Source organism: Pleurodeles waltl, chromosome 1_2 (assembly GCF_031143425.1).
Source record: "Pleurodeles waltl isolate 20211129_DDA chromosome 1_2, aPleWal1.hap1.20221129, whole genome shotgun sequence".
Taxonomy (NCBI): Eukaryota; Metazoa; Chordata; class Amphibia; order Caudata; family Salamandridae; genus Pleurodeles; species Pleurodeles waltl.
In genome coordinates this window covers 78,401,381-78,427,254 of record NC_090437.1, presented here as the reverse complement: position 1 = coordinate 78,427,254, position 25,874 = coordinate 78,401,381, and positions in this window count along the sequence as shown.

Here is a 25,874-nt window from a genome sequence, read left to right as displayed (position 1 = left end):
CACAATGGTAACAAGTCTCTAGCACAGAACCCGGGTACTGCCAAACTGCCTTTCCGGGATTTCCACTGCAGCTGCTGCTGCTGCCAACCCCTCAGACAGGATTCTGCCCTCCTGGGGTCCAGGCAGCCCTTGTGTGTAAAAATAAAGGCCATAGGCCAGGGGATAAGTCCTGTCCAGGTCAACCCCCTGAGCCTACCACCACTAATACATCAAACTCTAGTGCCCCTGGCAGTAGTGGTAATAGTGGTGGGACTGCTGGCAACAGTCAAAGTAAGGGTGTAGTTGGGTTCACTTATGGGTCCGTCATAGAAACTGGGGTAGTCAGTCCCAAGACAGTTTCTGTCACACCTGGTGGCATTGGCCTTGCCACACTGGATGCTTGTCCCCTTACAATGGATAAGTACAGGCAGACAGTTTCAATAAATGGTGTTGAGGCTCAGGCCTACAGGGACACAGGTGCCAGTATCACTTTGGTGACTGAAAACCTAGTGTCTCCTGAACAACACATCATTGGACAACAGTACAAGATTATTGATGTCCAAGCTATAGTTCAGCTTAGTTGGGGTGGAGTTACTGGCCCTAAGCAGGTGGTAGTATCACCTAGCTTACCTGTAGACTGTCTCTTAGGTAATGAACTAGAGGCCTCAGGTTGGGCTGAGGTAGAGTTTAATACCCATGCAGCCATGCTGGGTATCCCTGAGGAATTGCTTCCTCTCATTACAGCTGAAATGAAAAAGCAAAGGAGAGAAAAAGGCCTGAAAACTCAGGATCCTTCTCCAACAACAGGTAGAAAGGGCATCACAGTATCCCCTACCCACCCTGCCATTCAGGATACCATTACTGTGGTGGGGGAACCCTCTCCTGGGGTGGCACCTGTACCAAGGGAAACATCAGCTAACACAGCTGTACTCCGTGAGGTAGAAGTACCTCTCTGTGGGATAACTAATATTGTTGAGAAAAAGTCCACCATTTTAGTTAACATGGAGCATCCCTCCAACCCTCCCAAAGAAACGTTAGTGCAGAAACCCTGCACTGCCTCACAACACTTAGGACAGCAGCCTTGCCCTAGTGTGGAGCTCATAGGACAGCATCCCTGCCCTGCTCCAACTCAAGAGAAACAGCAACCCTGTTCTCTCTTACAGCCATATGGACAAAATGTTTGCCCAGCTATGGCTTTACTAAGACAGCATCCCTGTCTGGCATTCTCATCATTTGATATAGGTCCAGTGGACAATTCCCACTGCTCTAAACTTAAACACACTAATAGGAACTCTGAAAATATAACTTCACATTGTTTCCTAGCTAAAAAACTTCAAACAGTGTGGTTTACATCCCCACAGGTATGTAACCATATAGTGGATGATAAAGGGAGTAAGCAAGCTATTGCAGAGCTACACTCTACTTATCACCACTTAGACAATAAAGACTCAACTGGCCAAGGTTAGCCTTATTGTCCTTCGTTTGGGGGGGGTTGTGTAAGAAGGTAGCCTCTTTCTAGCCTTGTTACGCCCACTTTGGGCCAGTTTGTGAGTATATGTCAGGGTATTTTCACTGTCTCACTGGGATCCTGCTAGCCAGGGCCCAGTGCCCATAGTGAAAACCCTATGTTGTCAGTGTGTTTGTTATGTCTCACTGGGATCCTGCTAGCCTGGACCCCAGTGCTCATAAGTTTGTGGCCTATATGTGTTCCCTGTGTGGTGCCTAACTGTATCACTGAGGCTCTGCTAACCAGAACCTCAGTGGTTATGCTCTCTCTGCTTTCTAAATTTGTCACTGCAGGCTAGTGATTACATTTACCAATTCTCATTGGCACACTGGTACACCCATATCATTCCCTTGTCTATGGTACTTAGGTACCCAGGGTATTGGGGTTCCAGGAGATCCCTATGGGCTGCAGCATTTCATTTGCCACCCATAGGGAGCTCAGACAATTCTTACACAGGCCTGCCACTGCAGCGTGAGTGAAATAACGTCCATGTTACTTCACAGCCATTTTTCACTGAACATAAGTAACTTATAAGTCACCTATATGTCTAACCTTCACCTGGTGAAGGTTGGGTGCCAAGTTACTTAGTGTGTGGGCATCGTTCAGGGCAAATTCCCTGGACTTTGTGAGTGCGGGGACACCATTACACGCGTGCACTATACATATGTCACTACCTATGTATAGCGTCACAAAGGTAACTCCGAACATGGCCATGTAACATGTCTAAGATCATTCATGATCTCCCAGGTCTCTAGCACAGAACCCGGACACTGCCAAACTGCCTTTCTGGGGTTTCCACTGCAGCTGCTGCCAACCCCTCAGACAGGATTCTGCCCTCCTGGGGTCCAGGCAGCCCTGGCCCAGGAAGGCAGAACAAAGGATTTCCTCTGAGAGAGGGTGTTACACACTCTACCTTTGGAAATAGGTGTGAAGGGCTGGGGAGGAGTAGCCTCCCCCAGCCTCTGGAAATGCTTTGATGGGCACAGATGGTGCCCATCTCTGCATAAGCCAGTCTACACCAGTTCAGGGATCCCCCAGCCCTGCTCTGTCGCGAAACTGGACAAAGAAAAGGGGAGTGACCACTCCCCTGACCAGTGCCTCCCAGGGGAGGTGCCCAGAACTTCTCCAGTGTGTCCCAGGCTCTGCCATCTTGGAAACAGAGGTGTTGGGGGCACACTGAACTGCTCTGATTGGCCAGTGACAGCAGGTGACGTCAGAGACCCCCTCTGATAGGCTCTTACCTTTCTTGGTAGCCAAACCTCCTTTTCTGGCTATTTAGGGTCTCTCCTCTGGAGTATTCTTCAGATAACGAATGCAAGAGCTCACCAGAGTTCCTCTGCATCTCCCTCTTCGACTTCTACCAAGGATCGACCGCTGACTGCTCCAGGACGCCTGCAAAACCGCAAACAAAGTAGCAAGGCGACTACCAGCAACATGGTAGTGCCTCATCCTGATGGCTTTCTCGACTGTTTCTTGGTGGTGCATGCTCTGGGGGTCACCTGCCTTCACCCTGCACTGGAAGCCAAGAAGAAATCTCCCGTGGGTCGACGGAATCTTCGCCCTGCTAACGCAGGCACCAAAAGACTGCATCACCGGTCCTCTGGGTCCCCTCTCATCCTGACGAGGGTGGTCCCTGGAACACAGGAACTCTATCCAAGTGACTCCCACAGTCCAGTGATCCTTCAGTCCAAGTTTGGTGGAGGTAAGTCCTTGCCTCCCCACGCTAGACTGCAAACCTGTGTACTGCGTGATTTGCAGCTGCTCTGGCTCCTGTGCACTCTTCCAGGATTTCCTTCATGCACAGCCTAGCCTGGGTCCCCAGCACTCCGTCCTGCAGTGTTCAACCGTCTGAGTTGGCCTCCGACGTCGTTGGACCCTCCTTTGTAACTCTGTGTGGACTCCAGTTCACAAATCTTCCAAGTGCCTGTTCGGGTACTTCTGCGGGTGCTGCCTGCTTCTGTGGGGGCTCTCTGAGTTGCTGAGCACCCCTTCTGTCTCCTCCTCCAAGGGGCGACATCCTGGTCCTTCCTGGTCCCCAGCAGCACCCAAAAACCTCTACCGCAAACCTTGCTGCTAGCAAGGCTTGTTTGCGGTATTTCTGCATGTGAATACTTCTGCAACCTTCATCACGACGTGGGACATCTTCCATCCAAAGGAGAAGTTCCTAGTCCTCTTCGTTGTTGCAGAACTCCAAGCTTCTTCCACCTGGAGGCAGCTTCCTAGCACCTTCATCTGGGGTTTTCTGGGCTCCTGCTCCCCCTGGACACTATTGCGACTCTTGGACTTGGTCCCCTTGCCTTGCAGGTCCTCAGGTCCAGGAATCCACCTTCAGTGCCTTGCTGGTGTTTGTTGTTCTTGCAGAATCCACCTATCACGACTATTGTGCTCTTTTGGGGTAGTAGGTGTACTTTACTCCTACTTTTCAGGGTCTTGGGGTGGGGTATCTTGGACACCCTGGCTGTTTTCTTACAGTCCCAGCGACCCTCTACAAGCTCCCATAGGTCTGGGGTGCATTTGTGATTCGCATTCCACTTTTGGAGTATATGGTTTGTGTTGCCCCTAGACCTATGTTCACCTATTGCAACCTATTGTAATTCTACACTGTTTGCATTACTTTTCTTACTATTACTTACCTGTTTTGGGTTTGTGTACATATAACTTGTGTATATTACTTACCTTCTTACTGAGGGTACTCACTGAGATACTTGTGGCATATTGTCATAAAAATAAAGTACCTTTATTTTTGGGAACTCTGAGTATTGTGTTTTCTTATGATATTGTGCATATGATATAAGTGGTATAGTAGGAGCTTTGCATGTCTCCTAGTTAAGCCTAAGTTGCTTTGCCATAGCTACCTTCTAAAAGCCTAAGCTGCTAGAAACACCTCTATTCTACTAATAAGGGATAGCTGGACCTGGCACATGGTGTAAGTACCACAGAGTACACACTATAAGCTAGGCCAGCCTCCTACAATAGGGGTTTAAATGTGACCCATTGCTCGATTGGTAGCCAGAGTAGGGTGGCCAGAGCCTGCCGAGGATGGTGATTTCTGGCAATGTTCAGCAGAGCCCATGCTCATGTATTCTGGACGACCTGCAGTTTTTTGTGGCTGCTTTTGAGGCTCCCAGATAAAGTGGGTTCCCCTAGTCCAGGCAGTAAAGAATAAGTGCCTAGACCACATGCCTTCTGGACATGATTGGAAGTAGGTAAAGTATTTTCTGCAGTATTCTGAGAATGCCGACGCAGTGTGCAGATCCATATCTAAAAACATAATTAACCAAAACACCAAGCTTTTGATAGCTACCTTGGGGGTGGGGGCAGGGGTAGCAGCTAGACTGTCCGGCCAGCCCAGTTTGAAGTGGAGGTTAAGGTTATTGCCAAGGACCATTAGCTCAGTTTTTCTCCATTGAGCTTAAGAAAGGAAGCTGCCATCCAACTGTAGGAGGCTGGACTGGCTTGTAGTGAGTACCAAGGGGTACTTGCACCTTGCACCAGGCCCAGTTATCCCTTATTAGTGTATACGGTGTCTAGCAGCATAGGCTGATAGATAATGGTAGCTTAGCAGAGCAGCTTAGGCTGAACTAGGAGACGAGTGAAGCTCCTACAGTACCACTTAGTGTCATATGCACAATATCATAAGAAAACACAATACACAGTTATACTAAAAATAAAGGTACTTTATTTTTATGACAATATGCCAAAGTATCTCAGAGTGTACCCTCAGTATGAGGATAGCAAATATACACAAGATATATATACACAATACCAAAATATGCAGTAATAGTCTTAGAAAACAGTGCAAACAATGTATAGTTACAATAGGATGCAATGGAGACACATAGGGATAGGGGCAACACAAACCATATACTCCAAAAGTGGAATGCGAACCACGAATGGACCCCAAACCTATGTGACCTTGTAGAGGGTCGCTGGGACTATTAGAAAATAGTAAGGGTTAGAAAAATAGCCCACCCCAAGACCCTGAAAAGTGAGTGCAAAGTGCACTAAAGTTCCCCAAAGGACATAGAAGTCGTGATAGGGGAATTCTGCAGGAAAGACACAAACCAGCAATGCAACAACGATGGATTTCCAGTCGAGGGTACCTGTGGAACAAGGGAACCAAGTCCAAAAGTCACAAGCAAGTCGGAGATGGGCAGATGCCCAGGAAATGCCAGCTGTGGGTGCAAAGATGCTGCTACTGGACAGTAGAAGCGTAGGTTTCTGCAAGAACGACAAGGGCTAGAGACTTCCCCTTTGGAGGACGGATCCCACACGCTGTGGAGAGTCGTGCAGAAGTGTTTTCCTGCCGAAAGACCGCCAACAAGCTTTGCTAGCTGCAAATCGTGCGGTAACGGTTTTTGGATGCTGCTGTGGCCCAGGAGGGACCAGGATGTCGCCAATTGCGTCAGGGGACAGAAGGGAGTCGAGCAAGACAAGGAGCCCTCTCAGCAGCAGGCAGCACCCGCAGAAGTGCCAGAAACAGGCACTACGAGGATGCGTGAAATGGTGCTCACCCGAAGCCGCACAAAGGAGTCCCACGTCGCCGGAGGACAACTTAGGAGGTCGTGCAATACAGGTTAGAGTGCCGTGGACCCAGGCTGGACTGTGCACAAAGGATTTCCGCTGGAAGTGCACGGAGGCCGGAGTAGCTGCAAAAGTCGCGGTTCCCAGCAATGCAGTCTGGCGTGGGGAGGCAAGGACTTACCTCCACCAAACTTGGACTGAAGAGTCACTGAACTGTGGGAGTCACTTGGACAGAGTTGCTGGATTCAAGGGACCTCGCTTGTCGTGCTGAGAGGAGACCCAGGGGACCGGTGATGCAGTTCTTTGGTGCCTGCGGTTGCAGGGGGACGATTCCGTCGACCCACGGGAGATTTCTTCTGAACTTCTAGTGCAGAGAGGAGGCAGACTACCCCCACAGCATGCACCACCAGGAAAACAGTCGAGAAGGCGGCAGGATCAGCGTTACAGAGTTGCAGTAGTCGTCTTTGCTACTATGTTGCAGTTTTGCAGGCTTCCAGCGCGGTCAGCAGTCGATTCCTTGGCAGAAGGTGAAGAGAGAGATGCAGAGGAACTCGGATGAGCTCTTGCATTCGTTATCTAAGGAATCCCAAGAGACAGAGACCCTAAATAGCCAGAAAAGAGGGTTTGGCTACCTAGGAGAGAGGATAGGCTAGCAACACCTGAAGGAGCCTATCAGGAGGAGTCTCTGACGTCACCTGATGGCACTGGCCACTCAGAGCAGTCCAGTGTGCCAGCAGCACCTCTGTTTCCAAGATGGCAGAGGTCTGGAGCACACTGGAGGAGCTCTGGGCACCTCCCAGGGGAGGTACAGGTCAGGGGAGTGGTCACTCCCCTTTCCTTTGTCCAGTTTCGCGCCAGAGCACGGCTAAGGGGTCCCTGAACCGGTGTAGACTGGCTTATGCAGAAATGGGCACCATGTGTGCCCATGAAAGCATTTCCAGAGGCTGGGGGAGGCTACTCCTCCCCTGCCTTCACACCATTTTCCAAAGGGAGAGGGTGTAACACCCTCTCTCAGAGGAAGTCCTTTGTTCTGCCATCCTGGGCCAGGCCTGGCTGGACCCCAGGAGGGCAGAAGCCTGTCTGAGGGGTTGGCAGCAGCGAAACCCCAGGAAAGGCAGTTTGGCAGTACCAGGGTCTGTGCTACAGACCACTGGGATCATGGGATTGTGCCAACTATGCCAGGATGGCATAGAGGGGGCAATTCCATGATCATAGACATGTTACATGGCCATATTCGGAGTTACCATTGTGAAGCTACATATAGGTAGTGACCTATATGTAGTGCACGCGTGTAATGGTGTCCCCCCACTCACAAAGTCCGGGGAATTGGCCCTGAACAATGTGGGGGCACCTTGGCTAGTGCCAGGGTGCCCTCACACTAAGTAACTTTGCACCTAACCTTTACCAGGTAAAGGTTAGACATATAGGTGACTTATAAGTTACTTAAGTGCAGTGTAAAATGGCTGTGAAATAACGTGGACGTTATTTCACTCAGGCTGCAGTGCCAGGCCTGTGTAAGAATTGTCAGAGCTCCCTATGGGTGGCAAAAGAAATGCTGCAGCCCATAGGGATCTCCTGGAACCCCAATACCCTGGGTACCTCAGTACCATATACTAGGGGATTATAAGGGTGTTCCAGTATGCCAATGTAAATTGGTGAAATTGGTCACTAGCCTGTTAGTGACAATTTATACAGAGAGAGCATAACCACTGAGGTTCTGGTTAGCAGAGCCTCAGTGAGACAGTTAGGCACCACACAGGGAACACATACATATAGGCCACAAACTTATGAGCACTGGGGTCCTGACTAGCAGGGTCCCAGTGACACATAACAAACATACTGAAAACATAGGGTTTTCACTATTAGCACTGGGCCCTGGCTAGCAGGATCCCAGTGAGACAGTGAAAACACCCTGACATACACTCACAAACAGGCCCAAAGTGGGGGTAACAAGGCGAGAAGGAGGCTACTTTCTCACACAACCCCCCCCCCAAACGAAGGACAATAAGGCTAACCTTGGCCAGTTGAGACTTTATTGTCTAAGTGGTGATAAGTAGAGAGTAGCTCTGCAATAGACTGGTTACTCCCTTTATCATCCACTATATGGTTACTTCCCTGTGGGGATGTAAACCACCCTGTTTGAAGTTTTTTAGCTAAGCAACAATGTGAAGATGTATTTTCAGAGTTTCTATCAGTAAGTTTTAGTTTAGAGCAGTGTGAATTGTCCACTGAACCTATTTGTAGTGATGGAAATGCCAGACAGGGATGCTGTCTCAGAAAAGCCATAGCTGGGCAAAAACTTTGTCCATATGGCTGGAAGAGAGAACAGGGATGCTGTTTCTCTTGAGTTGGAGCAGGGCAGGGATGCTGTCCTATGAGCTCCACACTAGGGCAGGGATGCTGTCCTAAGTGTTGTGAGGCAGTGCAGGGTTTCTGCACTAAAGTTTCTTTGGGAGGGTTGGAGGGATGCTCCATGTTAACTAAAATGGTGCTCTTTTTCTCACCAATGTTAGTTATCCCACAGAGAGGTACTTCTACCTCAGGGAGTCCAGCTTTGCCAGCTGATGATTCCCTTGGAACAGGTGCCACCCCAGGAGAGGTTTCTCCCACCACAGGAATGGTATCCTGAATGGTAGGGTGGTTAGGGGATACTGTGATACCCTTTTTACCTGTTGATGGAGAGGGATCCTGAGTTTTCAGGCCTTCTCGCCTTTGCTTTTTCATTTCAGTAGAAATGAGAGGGAACAATTCCTCAGGGATGCCCAGCATGGCTGCATGGGCATAAAACTCTACATCAGCCCAACCTGAGGCCTCTAGGTCATTACCTAAGAGACAGTCTACAGGTAAGCTAGGTGATACCACCACCTGCTTAGGGCCAGTAACTCCACCCCAACTAAACTGAATTATAGCTAAGGGAAGAAACTTAGTGGAGTTATGGACATCAATAATCTTATACTGTTGTCCAATGATGTGTTGATCAGGGTGCACTAGGTTTTCAGTCACTAAAGTGATACTGGCACCTGTGTCCCTGTAGGCCAAGGCCTCAATACCATTTATTGAAACTGTCTGCCTGTACTTATCCATTGTAAGGGGACAAGCAGCCAGTGTGGCAAGGCCAATGCCACTAGGTGTGACAGAAACTGTCTTGGGAGTGACTACCCCAGTTTCTACTATGGACCCATAAGTGAACTCAACTACACCCTTAACTTGACTGTTGCCAGCAGTCCCACCACTAGTACCACTACTGCTAGGGGCACTAGAGCTTGATGCATTAGTGGTGGGAGGCTCAGGGGGTTGACCTGGACAGGACTTATCCCCTGGCCTATGGCCTCTGTTTTTACACACAAAGCACCAAGGCTTTTTAAATTGTGTAGGTTGAGAAGAAGAGGAAGAATTTGTTTTATCCCCACCCCCTGAAGAGTGTTTAAGATTTGAAGTGGGATCTTTGGTTTTACCCTTATCCCCATGCTTATCTTGAGATTTTTCACCATCTTTCTTCTTATTGTTCTCTTTGTCACCACCTCTATGAACGTTTCTGTTCACCCTTGTTCTGACCCATTTGTCTGCCTTCTTTCCCAATTCTTGGGGAGAGGTCAGATCAGAGTCCACCAAGTACTGGTGCAACAAATCAGACACACAATTATTAAGAATATGCTCTCTCAGGATCAAGTTATACAGGCTGTCATAATCAGTAACTTTACTGCCATGTAACCACCCCTCTAAGGCCTTCACTGAACGGTCAATGAAATCAACCCAGTCTTGTGAAGACTCCTTTTTGGTCTCTCTGAACTTTATCCTGTATTGTTCAGTGGTTAAGCCATAACCATCCAGGAGTGCATTCTTAAGAACTTTGTAATCATTGGCTTCACTTTCTTTCACAGTAAGGAGCCTATCCCTACCTTTTCCACTAAATGATAGCCATAGGATAGCAGCCCACTGCCTTTGAGGGACATCCTGTACAGTACAGGCCCTCTCAAGGGCAGCAAACCACTTGTTAATGTCATCCCCCTCCTTATAAGGGGGAACTATCTTGTGCAGATTCCTGGAATAATGCTCTTTTGCAGGATGACTATGGGGAATACTGCTGCTGCCACCATGGGTTTCTAAACCCAGTTTCTGTCTCTCCTTCTCTACTTCTAAAGTCTGTCTCTCCAAATCCAGCTGTTGCTTCTTGAGCTTCAGTCTGGTTTGTTCCACTCTCAATCTATTGAGCTCCCTTTCTAACAATCTGTCATCAGGGTGGGTGGGAGGGACATGTCTTGAAACAGAAGTATGATGAGAATGGACAGAAGGAGACCTGTCCCTTACAGAAGGCACCCTAACAGCTTGGTTAACAGAAACATCACTTCTACTGTGGTGAGAATGAATGCTCTTGCTATGATGTGAGACAACACTATCTGTATGGTGTGACTCTACATCAGTACCAACTATGCTAGACTGTCTAGTAATGGGCAGGCTCTGAAGTTTCTTTCCTGAATCTTTTCCTAGGGGTGTCCCTGGATCAGATTGGGAACCATTAGCTACTTTTTCAACAGATGGGGCCCTTTTGGCCTTATCTTGTTCTCTAAGCATGTTAAGCAATAATTCCAAGGAAGGATTCTTCCCTACACTCAAACCTCTCTCTATGCAGAGACTCCTTGCTCCTTTCCAGCTAAGGTGATCATATGCAAGTTTGGACAGATCCACATTTTGGCCTGTGCCAGACATTTTTAGAGAGAGTTAAAGTGATAGAAAAAGAGAAAAAAGTTTTCAGAACTTTTAGAAAGGCAGAAAAAAACTTTTAAAACTTTTTAGAACTTTTTAGAAAGTTTAGAAGTACTTTTCAGCACTTAGAAAAGAGTGAAAAGAGGAAATGCAAAACTTTTTGGTTATGTGTATATACACTGAACTTGTTTTGTATATTTTTCTCTTATGAAAAGTACAATGACAAGAGTGGTAAGTAGTCTCAAAGCACTTATCCCACCGCTGCACAACCAATGTAGGAGGCTGGACTGGCTTGTAGTGAGTACCAAGGGGTACTTGCACCTTGCACCAGGCCCAGTTATCCCTTATTAGTGTATAGGGTGTCTAGCAGCATAGGCTGATAGATAATGGTAGCTTAGCAGAGCAGCTTAGGCTGAACTAGGAGACGAGTGAAGCTCCTACAGTACCACTTAGTGTCATATGCACAATATCATACGAAAACACAATACACAGTTATACTAAAAATAAAAGTACTTAATTTTTATGACAATATGCCAAAGTATCTCAGAGTGTACCCTCAGTATGAGGATAGCAAATATACACAAGATATATATACACAATACCAAAATATGCAGTAATAGTCTTAGAAAACAGTGCAAACAATGTATAGTTATAATAGGATGCAATGGAGACACATAGGGATAGGGGCAACACAAACCATATACTCCAAAAGTGGAATGCAAACCACGAATGGACCCCAAACCTATGTGACCTTGTAGAGGGTTGCTGGGACTATTAGAAAATAGTAAGGGTTAGAAAAATAGCCCACCCCAAGACCCTGAAAAGTGAGTGCAAAGTGCACTAAAGTTCCCCAAAGGACATAGAAGTCGTGATAGGGGAATTCTGCAGGAAAGACACAAACCAGCAATGCAACAATGATGGATTTCCAGTCGAGGGTACCTGTGGAACAAGGGGACCAAGTCCAAAAGTCACAAGCAAGTCGGAGATGGGCAGATGCCCAGGAAATGCCAGCTGTTGGTGCAAAGATGCTGCTACTGGACAGTAGAAGCGTAGGTTTCTGCAAGAACAACAAGGGCTAGAGACTTCCCCTTTGGAGGACAAATTCCTCACGCCGTGGAGAGTCGTGCAGAAGTGTTTTCCAGCCGAAAGACCGCCAACAAGCCTTGCTAGCTGCAAATTGTGCGGTAAGGGTTTTTGGATGCTGCTGTGGCCCAGGAGGGACCAGGATGTCGCCAATTGCGTCAGGGGACAGAGGGGGCGTCGAGCACAACAAGGAGCCCTCTCAGCAGCAGGCAGCACCCGCAGAAGTGCCAGAAACAGGCACTACAAGGATGCGTGAAACAGTGCTCACCCGAAGTCGCACAAAGGAGTCCCACGTCACCGGAGGACAACTTAGGAGGTCGTGCAATACAGGTTAGAGTGCTGTGGACCCAGGCTGGACTGTGCACAAAGGATTTCTGCCGGAAGTGCACAGAGGCCGGAGTAGCTGCAAAAGTCGCGGTTCCCAGCAATGCAGTCTGGCGTGGGGAGGCAAGGACTTACCTCCACCAAACTTGGACTGAAGAGTCACTGGACTGTGGGAGTCACTTGGACAGAGTTGCTGGATTCAAGGGACCTCGCTCGTCGTGCTGAGAGGAGACCCAGGGGACCGGTGATGCAGTTCTTTGGTGCCTGCGGTTGCAGGGGGACGATTCCGTCGACCCACGGGAGATTTCTTCGGAGCTTCTAGTGCAGAGAGGAGGCAGACTACCCCCAAAGCATGCACCACCAGGAAAACAGTCGAGAAGGCGTCAGGATCAGCGTTACAGAGTTGCAGTAGTCGTCTTTGCTACTATGTTGCAGTTTTGCAGGCTTCCAGCGCGGTCAGCAGTCGATTCCTTGGCAGAAGGTGAAGAGAGAGATGCAGAGGAACTCGGATGAGCTCTTGCATTCGTTATCTAAGGAATCCCAAGAGACAGAGACCCTAAATAGCCAGAAAAGAGGGTTTGGCTACCTAGGAGAGAGGATAGGCTAGCAACACCTGAAGGAGCCTATCAGGAGGAGTCTCTGACGTCACCTGATGGCACTGGCCACTCAGAGCAGTCCAGTGTGCCAGCAGCACCTCTGTTTCCAAGACGGCAGAGGTCTGGAGCACACTGGAGGAGCTCTGGGCACCTCCCAGGGGAGGTACAGGTCAGGGGAGTGGTCACTCCCCTTTCCTTTGTCCAGTTTCGCGCCAGAGCAGGGCAAAGGGGTCCCTGAACCGGTGTAGACTGGCTTATGCAGAAATGGGCACCATGTGTGCCCATGAAAGCATTTCCAGAGGCTGGGGGAGGCTACTCCTCCCCTGCCTTCACACCATTTTCCAAAGGGAGAGGGTGTAACACCCTCTCTCAGAGGAAGTCCTTTGTTCTGCCATCCTGGGCCAGGCCTGGCTGGACCCCAGGAGGGCAGAAGCCTGTCTGAGGGGTTGGCAGCAGCAGCAGCTGCAGTGAAACCCCAGGAAAGGCAGTTTGGCAGTACCAGGGTCTGTGCTACAGACCACTGGGATCATGGGATTGTGCCAATGAGGGGGCAATTCCATGATCATAGACATGTTACATGGCCATATTCGGAGTTACCATTGTGAAGCTACATATAGGTAGTGACCTATATGTAGTGCACGCGTGTAATGGTGTCCCCGCACTCAAAAAGTCTGGGGAATTGGCCCTGAACAATGTGGGGGCACCTTGGCTAGTGCCAGGGTGCCCTCACACTAAGTAACTTTGCACCTAACCTTTACCAGGTAAAGGTTAGACATATAGGTGACTTATAAGTTACTTAAGTGCAGTGTAAAATGGCTGTGAAATAACGTGGACGTTATTTCACTCAGGCTGCAGTGGCAGGCCTGTGCAAGAATTGTCAGAGCTCCCTATGGGTGGCAAAAGAAATGCTGCAGCCCATAGGGATCTCCTGGAACCCAATACCCTGGGTACCTCAGTACCATATACTAGGGGATTATAAGGGTGTTCCAGTATGCCAATGTAAATTGGTGAAATTGGTCACTAGCCTGTGAGTGACAATTTGTACAGAGAGAGCATAACCACTGAGGTTCTGGTTAGCAGAGCCTCAGTGAGACAGTTAGGCACCACACAGGGAACACATACATAAAGGCCACAAACTTATGAGCACTGGGGTCCTGACTAGCAGGGTCCCAGTGACACATAACAAACATACTGAAAACATAGGGTTTTCACTATGAGCACTGGGCCCTGGCTAGCAGGATCCCAGTGAGACCGTGAAAACACCCTGACATACACTCACAAACAGGCCAAAAGTGGGGGTAACAAGGCTAGAAGGAGGCTACTTTCTCACACCAACTTGCTACTTTTTGCAGGCATGGACACAGAGCTGGGGATTGGAGGGCTTGATCTTGCATTATTGATAACACTAATTGGGTGTCGTCGGCATATGAGATCAGGGAAAGGCCAAATGATGTTACTACATCTGCCAGTGGACACATATATACAGGAGCGGCTCGTGGTTGTGATAGGGGGCGGGGCGCTGTACAAGGGGGAGGGGGGGCGCTAGAGGGGAAATTAATTTAAAAAATAAATGAACTTACCTTAATCGCTCCTTTCCTCTTTTTTGTCAACAGGCGGCAGGCACAGGCTCCCATTCTTGTAAGAATTGTCTGAGCTCCCTATGGGAGGCAAAAGAAATGCTGCAGCATATAGGGATCTCCTGGAACCCCAATACCCTGGGTACCTAAGTACCATATACAAGGGAATTATATGGGTGTACCAGTGTGCCAACGAGAATTGGTAAAATTTGTCACTAGACTGCAGTGACAATTTTAGAAAGCAGAGAGAGCATAAACACTGAGGTTCTGGTTAGCAGAGCCTCAGTGATACAGTTAGGCACCACACAGGGAACACATATAGGCCACAAACCTATGAGCACTGGGGTCCCAGTGACACATAACAAACACACTGACAACATAGGGTTTTCACTATGAGCACTGGGCCTTGGCTAGCAGGATCCCAGTGAGACAGTGAAAACACCCTGACATATACTTACAAACAGGCCAAAAGTGGGGGTAACAAGGCTAGAAAGAGGCTACCTTCCTACACCTATGCATTGCATACAGGGCAATTAAAAATAAAGGCCCTGTCATCCTTAGATCAGTGATCTCCTTCTATACTCCGAAGAGAGCCCTCCGTTCTACTAATGGACTCTTGGCCGATGTCCCAGCCATACGCAAAGACAGATGTGGAGGGCAATCATTCGAGTATAAGGCTGCCAAACTATGGAATTGTCTCCCCACCGCACTGATATATGTTTTTTAAGACTTTATTTATTGAATTTTCTACTAAAACAAACATGCTCAGGATGAGTCACAACAGCAATACAATGCATACAATTTAGTTTGATGAGTAAGCATCAGTGCACTGGCACATTGGTAAGTGACACACTGAGATAGGTTGACAATAAACTTAAATTCTGGAATGTTTTGAAAAAAATGGCTATTTGACAACTAATGACCTTAAGTGTATGGGATGCCTACGGGTCACCATGCGCTCTACAAATGCTTATAGTATAGTATATAGTATAGTATAGCATAGTATACTTGTGACTTAACAGGGACATATATTCATGGCTTGTGCAACTGTACAGATGTGCTACTGACACAACAGGGGCATCTAGTACCAGACTTTAGGTTTGCACCCTTGCGCTGCTGCTCAACTGAGACATCTAGAAATGGTTTCTGAAATTAATTGGCATACCAGGGCCTGGGACCGCGGAAGCACCGCCAACAGGCTGGCGGTGCTTCCAGGGCCATTCTGACCGCGGCGGTAAAGCCGCGGTCAGAAAAGGGCAACCGGCGGTTTCCCGCCGGTTTACCCCTGGCCCAAGGAATCCGCCATGGCGGTGCTGCTTGCAGCACCGCCATGGGGATTCCGACCCCCTTCCCGCCATCCTGGTCCTGGCGGTAAATACCGCCAGGAACAGGATGGCGGGAACGGGTGTCGTGGGGCCCCCTAACAGGGCCCCATAAAGATTTTCAGTGTCTGCTGTGCAGACACTGAAAATCGCGACGGGTGCCACTGCACCCGTCGCACCCCTTCAACTCCGCCGGCTCCATTCGGAGCCGGCTTCATTGTTGAAGGGGCTTTCCCGCTGGGCAGGCGGGCGGCCTTGTGGCGGTCGCACGCCGGCCCAGTGGGAAAGTCAGAATGACCGCCGCAGTCATTTGACCGCGGTACGGTCTTTTGGCGGTTCCCGCCAGGCGGGCGGCTTCCGCCGCCCGCCGGGGTCGGAATGACCCCCTATGACTCCAACATGTACTTATGGTTGGAAGTGTGTCTACACTGTGATGCCATTATGACTGAGAAAACTCAGCACACATTAGCCTAACGGTGTGCTTCATTCTTTGTGCTTGTCTGCGTTACCTATGTATCGCATTGTAAAAAAGTATAGTGACCTCATGTGATGCAAGTGTATGTCGAAACTCAAAATGTGTTCCTTCATCACCCATGTGGCGAGGGAGGGCCCAATCTGTTTACAGACCCCTGGTAGATCTGGCCACCATGGAGGAACGTCACATCATCATTACCTACCAACTTAATCGAGCTACAATCCTTGGCCTCTGTGCAGTACTGGATCCTGTTCTGAAGACGGCCAATTGGAATCAGAATGCCATACCTTCAACTGTGCAGGTGCTATCTGTGCTCCATTTTTTGGCCACAGGCTAATTTCAGGTAACAGTGGGCATGTCTGCAGGGGTATCTCAGCCAATGTTCAGCCACATCCTGTCCAATTTCCTGGATGCATTTGTTCAACACTTGCAAACTTATGTCCAGTTTCCCCAAAGAGATGATCTCACCGCCATCAAGTCTGGATTCTATGCTTTTGCTAATATCCCCCATCTGAAAGGTGCTATTGATGGAACCCACATATCCCTCATACTCCCAAGAGTGAATGAACAGGTGTATCAAAATCGTAAGAACTATCACTCCATGAATGTCCAATTGGTGTGTACTGCTGGTCAGTACATTTCACATGTCAATGCAAGGTTCCCAGGATCAGTCCATGATTCATTTGTCCTGAGAAACAGCAGTGTGTCACACATGATGGGACAACTACAGGGGGACAGAGCTTGGCTCATAGGTGAGTGTGTATGACACTGGACCAGTTACATAGCTGACAGGCAGGATGTATACAAGTGAAATGTGTGTGTTCAAGTCCTCTTTCGCCCTCTTTTGCAGGTGATTCTGTGTAGGAGGCTGGCCTGGCTTATAGTGGGTACCTTGTGGTACTTACACCTTGTGCCAGGTCCAGTTATCCCTTATTAGTAGAATAGAGGTGTTCTACCAGCTTAGGCTGATAGAGGTAGCTATCGCAGAGCAGCTTAGGCTGAACTAGGAGACATGCAAATCTCCTACTATACCACTTACATCACCTAGCAATATATCATAAGAAAACACAATACTCAGAGTTACTAAAAATAAAGGTACTTTATTTTAGTGACAATATGCCAAAAGTATCTCAGAGGATATACTCCCTTAGGAGGTAAGTAATATACACAAAATATATACACACAAACCAAAATCAGGTAAGTAACAGTTAGAAAAGTAGTGCAAGCAATGTAGAATCTCAATAGAATGCAATAGGGAGAAATAGGCCTAGGGGCAAGACAAACCATATACCCCAAAAGTGGAATGCGAACCACGAATGGACCCCAGGCCTAGTGTAGTGTGTAGAGGGTTGTTGGGAGTGTAAGAAAACACTAAGGGTGTCCAAGATACCCCACCCCAAGACCCTGAAAAGTAGGAGTAAAGTTACCCTACTACCCCAGAAATACAGTAAAGTCGAGATAGGGGATTCTGCAAGGACAACAACTGACTGCAAAACACTGAAGATGGATTCCTGGACCTGAGGACCTGTAAAGGAAGGGGACCAAGTCCAAGAGTCACACAAGTGCCCAGGGGGGCAGGAGCCCACTAAACCCCGGATGAAGGTGCAAAAGGGCTGCCTATAGGTGGAAGAAGCCGAAGATTCTGCAACAACGGAAGGTGCCAGGAACGTCTCCTTTGGTCAGAAGATGTCCCACAGCGTGCTGGAGGATGCAAAGTTGTTTCCATGCAGAAAGACTGCAAACAAGCCTTGCTAGCTGCAAGAGTCGTGGTTGAGGATTTTGGGTGGTGCCAGGGCCCAGGAAGGACCAGTTAGTTGCCCCTTGGAGGTGGAGACAGAGGGGGTGCTCACCAACACTGAGAGCCCATGCAGAAGCAGGCAGTACCCACAGAAGTACCTGAACAGGCACTTAGAAGATCTGAGGACAACGGTCGACTCAGAGTCACAAAAGAGGGTCCCACGACGTTGGAGTCCAACTCAGCGAGTTGGGCAATGCAGGACGGAGTGCTGGGGACCTGGGCTAGGCTGTGCACAAAGGAAGTCTTGCAAAAGTGCACAGAAACCCGAGCAGCTGCAGTTCACGCAATACACAGGATTACTGTCTGGCGTGGGGAGGCAAGGACGTACCTCCACCAAATTTGGACAGAAGGTCCACTGGACTGTCGACGACACTTGGACCCAGCTCCTGTGTTCCAGGGACCACGCTCGTCAGGATGAGAGGGGACCCAGAGGACCAGTGATGCAGAAGTTTGGTGCCTGCATTGGCAGGGGGAAGATTCCGTTGACCCACAGGAGATTTTTTCTTGGCTTCCAGTGCAGGGTGAAGGCAGACAGCCCTCAGAGCATGCACCACCAGGAAACAGGCGAGAAAGCTGGCAGGATGAGGCGCTACAATGTTGCTTGTAGTCTTCTGGCTACTTTGTTGCGGTTATGCAGGCGTCCTGGAGCAGTCAGCGGTCGATCCTTGGCAGAAGTCAAACAGGGAAGTGCGGAGGAACTCTGGTGAGCTCTTGCATTCGTTATCTGGTGAGATGCCCACAGGAGAGACCCTAAATAGCCCACTGAGGAGGATTGGCTACAGAGAACGGTAAGCACCTATCAGGAGGGGCCTCTGGCATCACCTGCTGGAACTGGCCACTCAGAGCTGTCCATTGTGCCCTCACACCTCTGCATCCAAGATGGCAGAGGTCTGGGACACACTGGAGGAGCTCTAGGCACCTCCCCTGGGAGGTGCTGGTCAGGGGAGTGATCACTCCCCTTTCCTTTGTCCAGTTTCGCGCCAGAGCAGGGCTGGGGGATCCCCAAACCGGTGTAGACTGGCTTATGCAAGGAGGGCACCATCTGTTCCCTTCAAAGCATTTCCAGAGGCTGGGGAGGCTACTCCTCCCCAGCCCTTCAAACCTATTTCCAAAGGAAGTGGGTGTAACACCCTCTCTCAGAGGAAATTCTTTGTTCTGCCTTCCTGGGACTGGGCTGCCCAGACCCCAGGAGGGCAGAAACTTGTCTGAGGGTTGGCAGCAGCTGCAGCGGCCCAGAATACCCCAGAGAGCTAGTTTGGCAGTACCCGGGTTCTATGCTAGAGCCCCGGGGATGCATGGAATTGTTCCCCCAATACCAGAATGGTATTGGGGTGACAATTCCATGATCCAAGACATGTTACATGGCCATGTTCGGAGTTACCATTGTGATGCTACATATAGGTATTGACCTATATGTAGTGCACACTTGTAATGGTGTCCCCGCACTCACAAAGTTTGGGGAATTTGCCCTGAACGATGTGGGGGCACCTTGGCTAGTGCCAGGGTGCCCTCTCACTTAGTAACTTTGCACCCAACCTTCACCAGGTGAGGGTTATACATATGGGTGACTTATAAGTTACTTAAGTGCAGTGAAAAATGGCTATGAAATAACGTGGACGTTATTTCACGCAGGCTGCAGTGGCAGGCCTGTGTAAGAATTGTCTGAGCTCCCTATGGGTGGCAAAACAAATGCTGCAGCCCATAGGGATCTCCTGGAACCCCAATACCCTGGGTACCTAAGTACCATATACTAGGGATTTATAAGGGTGTCCCAGTGTGCCAATCAGACTTGGTAAAATTAGTCACTAGCCTGCCGTGACAATTTTAAAAGCAGAGAGCATAAACACTGAGGTTCTGGTTTGCAGAGCCTCAGTGATACAGTTAGACACCACACAGGGAACACATATAGGCCACAAACTCATGAGCACTGGGGTCCTGGCTAGCAGGATCCCAGTGACACATATCACATATACTGACAACATAGGGTCTTCACTATGAGCCCTGGGCCCTGGCTAGCAGGATCCCAGTGAGACAGTACAAACACCCTGACATATACTCACAAACAGGCCAAAAGTGGGGGTAACAAGGCTAGAAAGAGGCTACCTTCCTATATTCTGGCTACACCAACATGCAATGGCACCTGACACCTGTGAGGAATCCCAGGACAGATGCAGAGAGGAATTATAATGAGGCCCACGGTCGTACTAGGAGAGTGATGGAGCGCACTATAGGAATCCAGAAAGCAAGATTTTGTTGCCTCCATCTATCTGGAGGATCCCTGTGCTATGTCCCTGACAAGGTGTGTAAGATAGTGGTGACCTGTTGCATGCTGCACAACTTGGCTGTGAGGAAAGCTATCCCACTTCTGGAAGAAGAGGGTGCTGTCCAACCGCCCTGCAACCTCAGAGGAGGGATGAGAGTGATGGTAAGGAAGAAGAGGGGGAAGATATCAACGCAAGGACCCAGCTAATCCGGCTATACTTCCAGCGACTCTCAGGTACTGTTCTATGATGCTGATGTCTTCACTGTATTGTTTCAGTCTGACTCATGTTATAAGTACTGAGGTTACCTTTGTCAGTAATAATGCAAAATCATGACTGCAGTGGCAGATGCCAGTGCACGCAATGGTACGTACAGTGTGACATACTTCAGACACTACAATGTGTTAGATCCCCTCCTGCAATAAAAGTGGCCTTATGATGCGAACTGGCTAATGCATTCACATATACAATTGATCTCTCATATTTATTAAGGACATATATTTTGAGTGCACAGGTGTATTTATTCAATGTCAAAATAAACATGAGTGGTCGGACAGTGAAAGAAAGTGAGCACATGGTGAACAACATACTCTCAGGTACACTGTTGTTTGCACAGGGGTATCGTCCATGGGGCCATTGGAAGATGGTGAGATGGCAGTGGCATGTCAATGAGGTAGCTCAGTGGCACACAAAGGAGACAGTTCAGGGCAGGGTCACTTCCTGGCGCTGGGCTTGCTCTTGGCTGGTGTTGCAGTGGCATATCTGGGCCTGAGTGCACGTTTGCAAAGGTGCAGTGCAGCTGGAATGCATGGGTAGAGGTCCTGATGTCCTGTGAGTCCTCTGGCAGTGCCACCAGCCCAGTGGATGCTGCAGATGTAGATGGCAGGGCAGTGTCCTGGCTAGTGGTAGGGGCCTGCAGGTGGGTGGAAGACTCAGGCTGGCTGTGGTACTGGTGCTGCAGCACCCCTGCAATGGAGGCCATGGAGGCATTGAGCTGTTTCCATTGCTCCATGGCCTCCTGGTGGTGTGCTACCTGCAGCCTCTGATTCGGTGGCCAGGATCTGGCCCAGCATGTCCTGGGAATGGTGGTATGCTCCCAGGACCTCAGAAATCAACTCCTGGGCTGCTGCATCCATCCTTTGGCCACCCCCCTGGGCCACTAATGCCCTCCCACTGGCCCTAGCCCCTTGTGCCTGTGTCCCCTGCACAGGTATGGCAGTCCCATTTGCAGTTGGCCCTTGATCATTCTGCCTGTTGGTGGGTGGAGACTGTGGTCTCTGTAGATGTGGGCAGCCAGTCCGTGTCCTAGTGACACTGATGTGGAGTCGTTTGGCCAGAGCTGATGTTGGTGGCTGAGTGGTAGGGGTGTCAGTAGTGTTCTGGGTGGGGCTTCTGGAGGGTGACTGTCCAGGGGTGTAGGATGGGCCAGGGATTTCCTCTGTGTCCAGACATCCCTCTGCACTCTCCTGAGTGGAGCCTTCGTCTTCAGGTGGAGGACTGGCACTCCTTGGTGTGTCCGTCCAGATGGCATGGTTGGTGGTGCCTGTGTGTGAGAGAATAGAGATGTGGATGTCCTGTACTTTTTTGTCAACTGCAGCACTGGTTGGCACTGTATTGGCATGCAAGGTTCCTTTGTGTGCATTTAGATGGATGTTTTGGGGGGTGGAGGTGCATTGTGGGTGCTGTAGTGCCACTGGGATTCCATGCAGAGGTTGGTGACTGTGCCCAGGGGGCTGGATGGTAATTTATTTAGGGGATTGTGGGCTTTCAGGTGACTTGGATGTGAGTATGTGGCTGTTGTGGACTGGGTAGGGGGTGGGGTCCTGGTGGTAGTGAGAGGGATGGGGTGATACATGCATTATAGGTGGGGTGACTGTTAAGGTATTGTAGTTGACTTACAAGAGTCCAGTCCTCCAGTGAGTCCGGTGAGGCCCTCCAGGTGCAGGATAGCTAGGACGTTCTCCTCCCAGTCTGTGTATTCGGGGGAGGAGGTATGGGACCACCACCAGTCTTCTGTACGGCGATGTTGTGCCTGGATGCCATGGACCAAAACTTCCCGCGCAGGTCGTTCCATCTCTTCCTGATGGCCTCCCTTATGCATGGATGGTTTCCCAGTGTGTTGACTCTGCTGACAATCGTCTGCCATAGCTCCATCTTCCTGGCCACAGGTGTCTGCTGTACCTGTGCCCTGAATAGGTGTGGCTCAACCCTGAGGATTTCGTCCACCATGGTCCTTAGCTCCCTGTCTGGGAAGCGGGGGTGCTTAGGGGGTGCCATGGTGTGTGTTGTGGGTTTGTGTGATGTAGCTGTATTGGTGAGGGTGCTGTTGTGTGGTTGGGTGTGTGACTTGTGTGGTGGTGTGTTCAGTATATGCATATTGTGTTGTCAATATCTGTCGTGCTATTGGCGTTGCAAAGGATTGTGGGGTGCGTGTGTGTGTTTTATAGTGTTGTGGATGTGTGTCAGGTGTGTGGTTTTCAAACTTGCCAATGTGTGCATTTTTTGTTGGCTGGTCCCATTGCTGGCCATGACGGTCCGTACCGCCGATGGTCGTTCGACATTAACTGTCCACCAAGCTGATTTGTGCATTATTGTTTGGTGGGCGGGGTATTTGTCTGCATGACGGTGGCGGGGTGAGATGTACTGCCTTTCTGCTGTCGTTGGCCCTGGCAGTGGGTAGAGGTTGCAGGATTTTTGGAGGTTTGTCTTTTTAGCATCATTAGACGGCGGTGTGCAGTTCACCACCACTGGCGGTCTTTGGTTCACCGACAGCACGGCGGTCGGCTGTGATTGCAGTCAAGTTCATAATGAGGGCCTTTGTCTTTAATGTTAGCCCTTACTCTGTCAGTCTCTCTGTAAACTTTGCGTTTAAGAAGAGGACTGTCCCCAGTGTCCACAACATGTGTACACAAGTGTGTGACCCTGGGATCAGAGAGAACAGTGAGGCGAACTGAACCAACACGTGGTGACAGTCCCTCTGTTGCTCTGGGGTCAGGGAGGGGGAGAGGATCATCCCTCCATAGACCCATCTTTTTCTCCAGCAGACAGGAGGTCAGGAAGAGGCTCACTCTCTTCCTCCATCCCATCATCTGTTGCTATGAGCATGGACAATTCAGTCCACTCAAAGTGTGGCTTGAGCCGGTTCACATGCAAGACCCTTAAAGGGTTCCAGGGAGTCTGCAAGCCCACCATGTAGGTGACTTCACTCTTGCACTCCACCACCTCAAATGGGCCAGTCCACTTGTCCTGGAGCGCCCTCAGCTCACTGGCACCATTACCCACACTTTTTGTCCAGACTATAACTCAACCAGAGTGGCATTCTGGTCATGCCAGCGATTCACGTCTTCCTGGCTTACTTCTGTGTTCTCCTGTGCGAGACCCCTGAAGCGGGCAGTCTGGTTTCTCAGAGCCAGCATGTAAGTGAATACATCCTGGGGGGGTTTACTAGGGGCCTTCTCCAAAGTCTCTTTGACCAGACTCAAAGGTCCCCTTACAGGGTGGCCATTTAACAGCTCAAAAGGCCTCAATCCAAGCCCTTTTTAGGGCACCTCCCTGTAGGCGATCAGAAAGCATAGCAAGAGGACCTCCCACTTATGCCTCAAGGGCTCTGACAGGCCCACGATCATGCCTTTCAAGGTGCAATTGAATCTCCCAACCAGGCCATTGCTTTGTGGGTGATAAGGAGGGGTGAACTTGTACATTACCCCACACTCCTGCCACAGAGACTTCATGTAAGTAGATATAAAGTTGGTACCCCTATCAGATACCACTTCCTTGGAGAGCCCCATGCGGGTAAAAACACCCATCAATGCACAACCCACCACAGGGGAAGTGATTGACCTCAGAGGAATGGCTTCTGGGTACCGGGTGGCATTGTCCACCAAGACCAGGTTGAACCTGTTGCCCATGGCTGTCTTGGGATCCAGAGGCCCCTCAATGTCAATACCGACCCTTTCAAAGGGGGTACTAACTACTGGAAAAGGTTGGAGGGGAGTCTTACATTTCCCCTCACTCTTGCCACTTACCTCACAAGTTTGGCAAGACCTACAATGAGCATCTGAGTGCCTACGAATGAGGGGCTAGTGGAAGTGAGTGACAAGCCGTTCAAAGGTCTTGTCCTGCTCCAAATCTCCTGCTAAAGGCACATCATGAGCCAACCCCAGTAAGAAGGCCCTAAAGCACTGGGGTACCACCAGCACACGGGCTGACCCAGGCTCAGGAACCTTAGGCTCACTATACAGGAGGTCGTCCTCCCAGTAGATCAGGTGAGATCCTGGCTCCTTGCCAGCCGCCTGGTCTGTAGCTTGCTGCCACAAACCCAATAGAGTAGGGCAGGTCTTCTGTGCCTCACAGAATGCCTCCCTGGTGGGCCCCCCTTCCTGCTGCCAATGTGACAGCTCAGGGACCTCACCCAGTTCAGCCACCTGTTCCCCTGTAGGCTCTGGGGTGTCACCCACAGGCGCCGCCTCCTCCCGGACATCTGGGGCCGGTTTCCCACGCCCCCTGCCCTTCCTCTTTTTGGCGGTCCCCTGGGCTACTGTCTCAGGCTCCAGGGGCTCTTGACCACCCTGACGGGCTGCCAGTGACCTGGTGGATACGCATACCCACCCAGGCAGGCCCAACAACTCCAAGTGTGACCTGTGTTCTACCTTCTTCCAAGGGGAATCCTCCAGGTCATTGCCAAGCAAACAACCCACAGGCATGGGTTGACTCACAGCTACCTTCAAGGAACCTGAGATCCCTCCCCCATTCAAAGGGAACCTGCGCCACTCTGTACAGGCGCTCTGAGTTGTCCACTGCAACTACTTGGTGAAGTACCCGGGGATCTATCTGCTCTTCAGATACCAGGTGACTCCTCACTGTAGTCACACTGGCTCCTGTGCCTCTCAGGGCCTCCACCCTCAGTCCATTGATGGTCACCCACTGCCTGTACTTTTTAGTGTTCTCAGGCACTAAGGTTCTCTGGACCATCTCACTCTCCTAGTGAGACAAGGGTCATCTCAGCTGGCTTTCTTCCACCTGGAACCAACTCCTCTCCAAGCGCCACACTAGGAAACCCAGAAGCTGTGCACCAGTGGGTGCTGGTGTACTCTTGGGGCATTTAGGATCCCCCCTCACATGACCCAGCTGATCGCATGCGTAACACTTACGTGGGGGACCCCCTTCCACAGGTTTCCCTTTGGAAAACCATGGCTACTTTTCACAGGAGTTCTGGGAATCCTTACCCTGGGAAATAGGTTGGGGCCCTTTAGAGAATTCCCCCTGTTTACCCTTACCCCCTTCTTCTGAGAGGGACCCTGCCCACCCTTGGCATGGTCTCCCCCATACCTCTTCTGGACCCTGGTGCTATCCCAGCGGTCTGCTTCCTGCTCACGCTTCCTGGGGTCAGTCAGCTAGCTGTCAATTAGGTGCAGGCGCAGCTCTGGGAAACATAAACTGCACAAGTGCTCCCAAGCAATGAAACTGTAAAGCCCCTCATACGTTGTCACCTTACTGCCCTTCACCCAACCATCCAGTGACCTGCAAAAAGAATCAAGACATTCCAACTATGTTTGGGAGTCTTTCCTCTTATAGGACCTGAACTTTTCCTTATACTGCTCAGGGGTGAGACAATACCTTGTGCGTAGGGCATCCTTCATGATAGGGTAGGTGAGCTCCTAAGGATCCCCTAAGGATGTCAGAGTATCCCTCCCCTCTACCTCAAATTGCTTCCACAGACCTGCC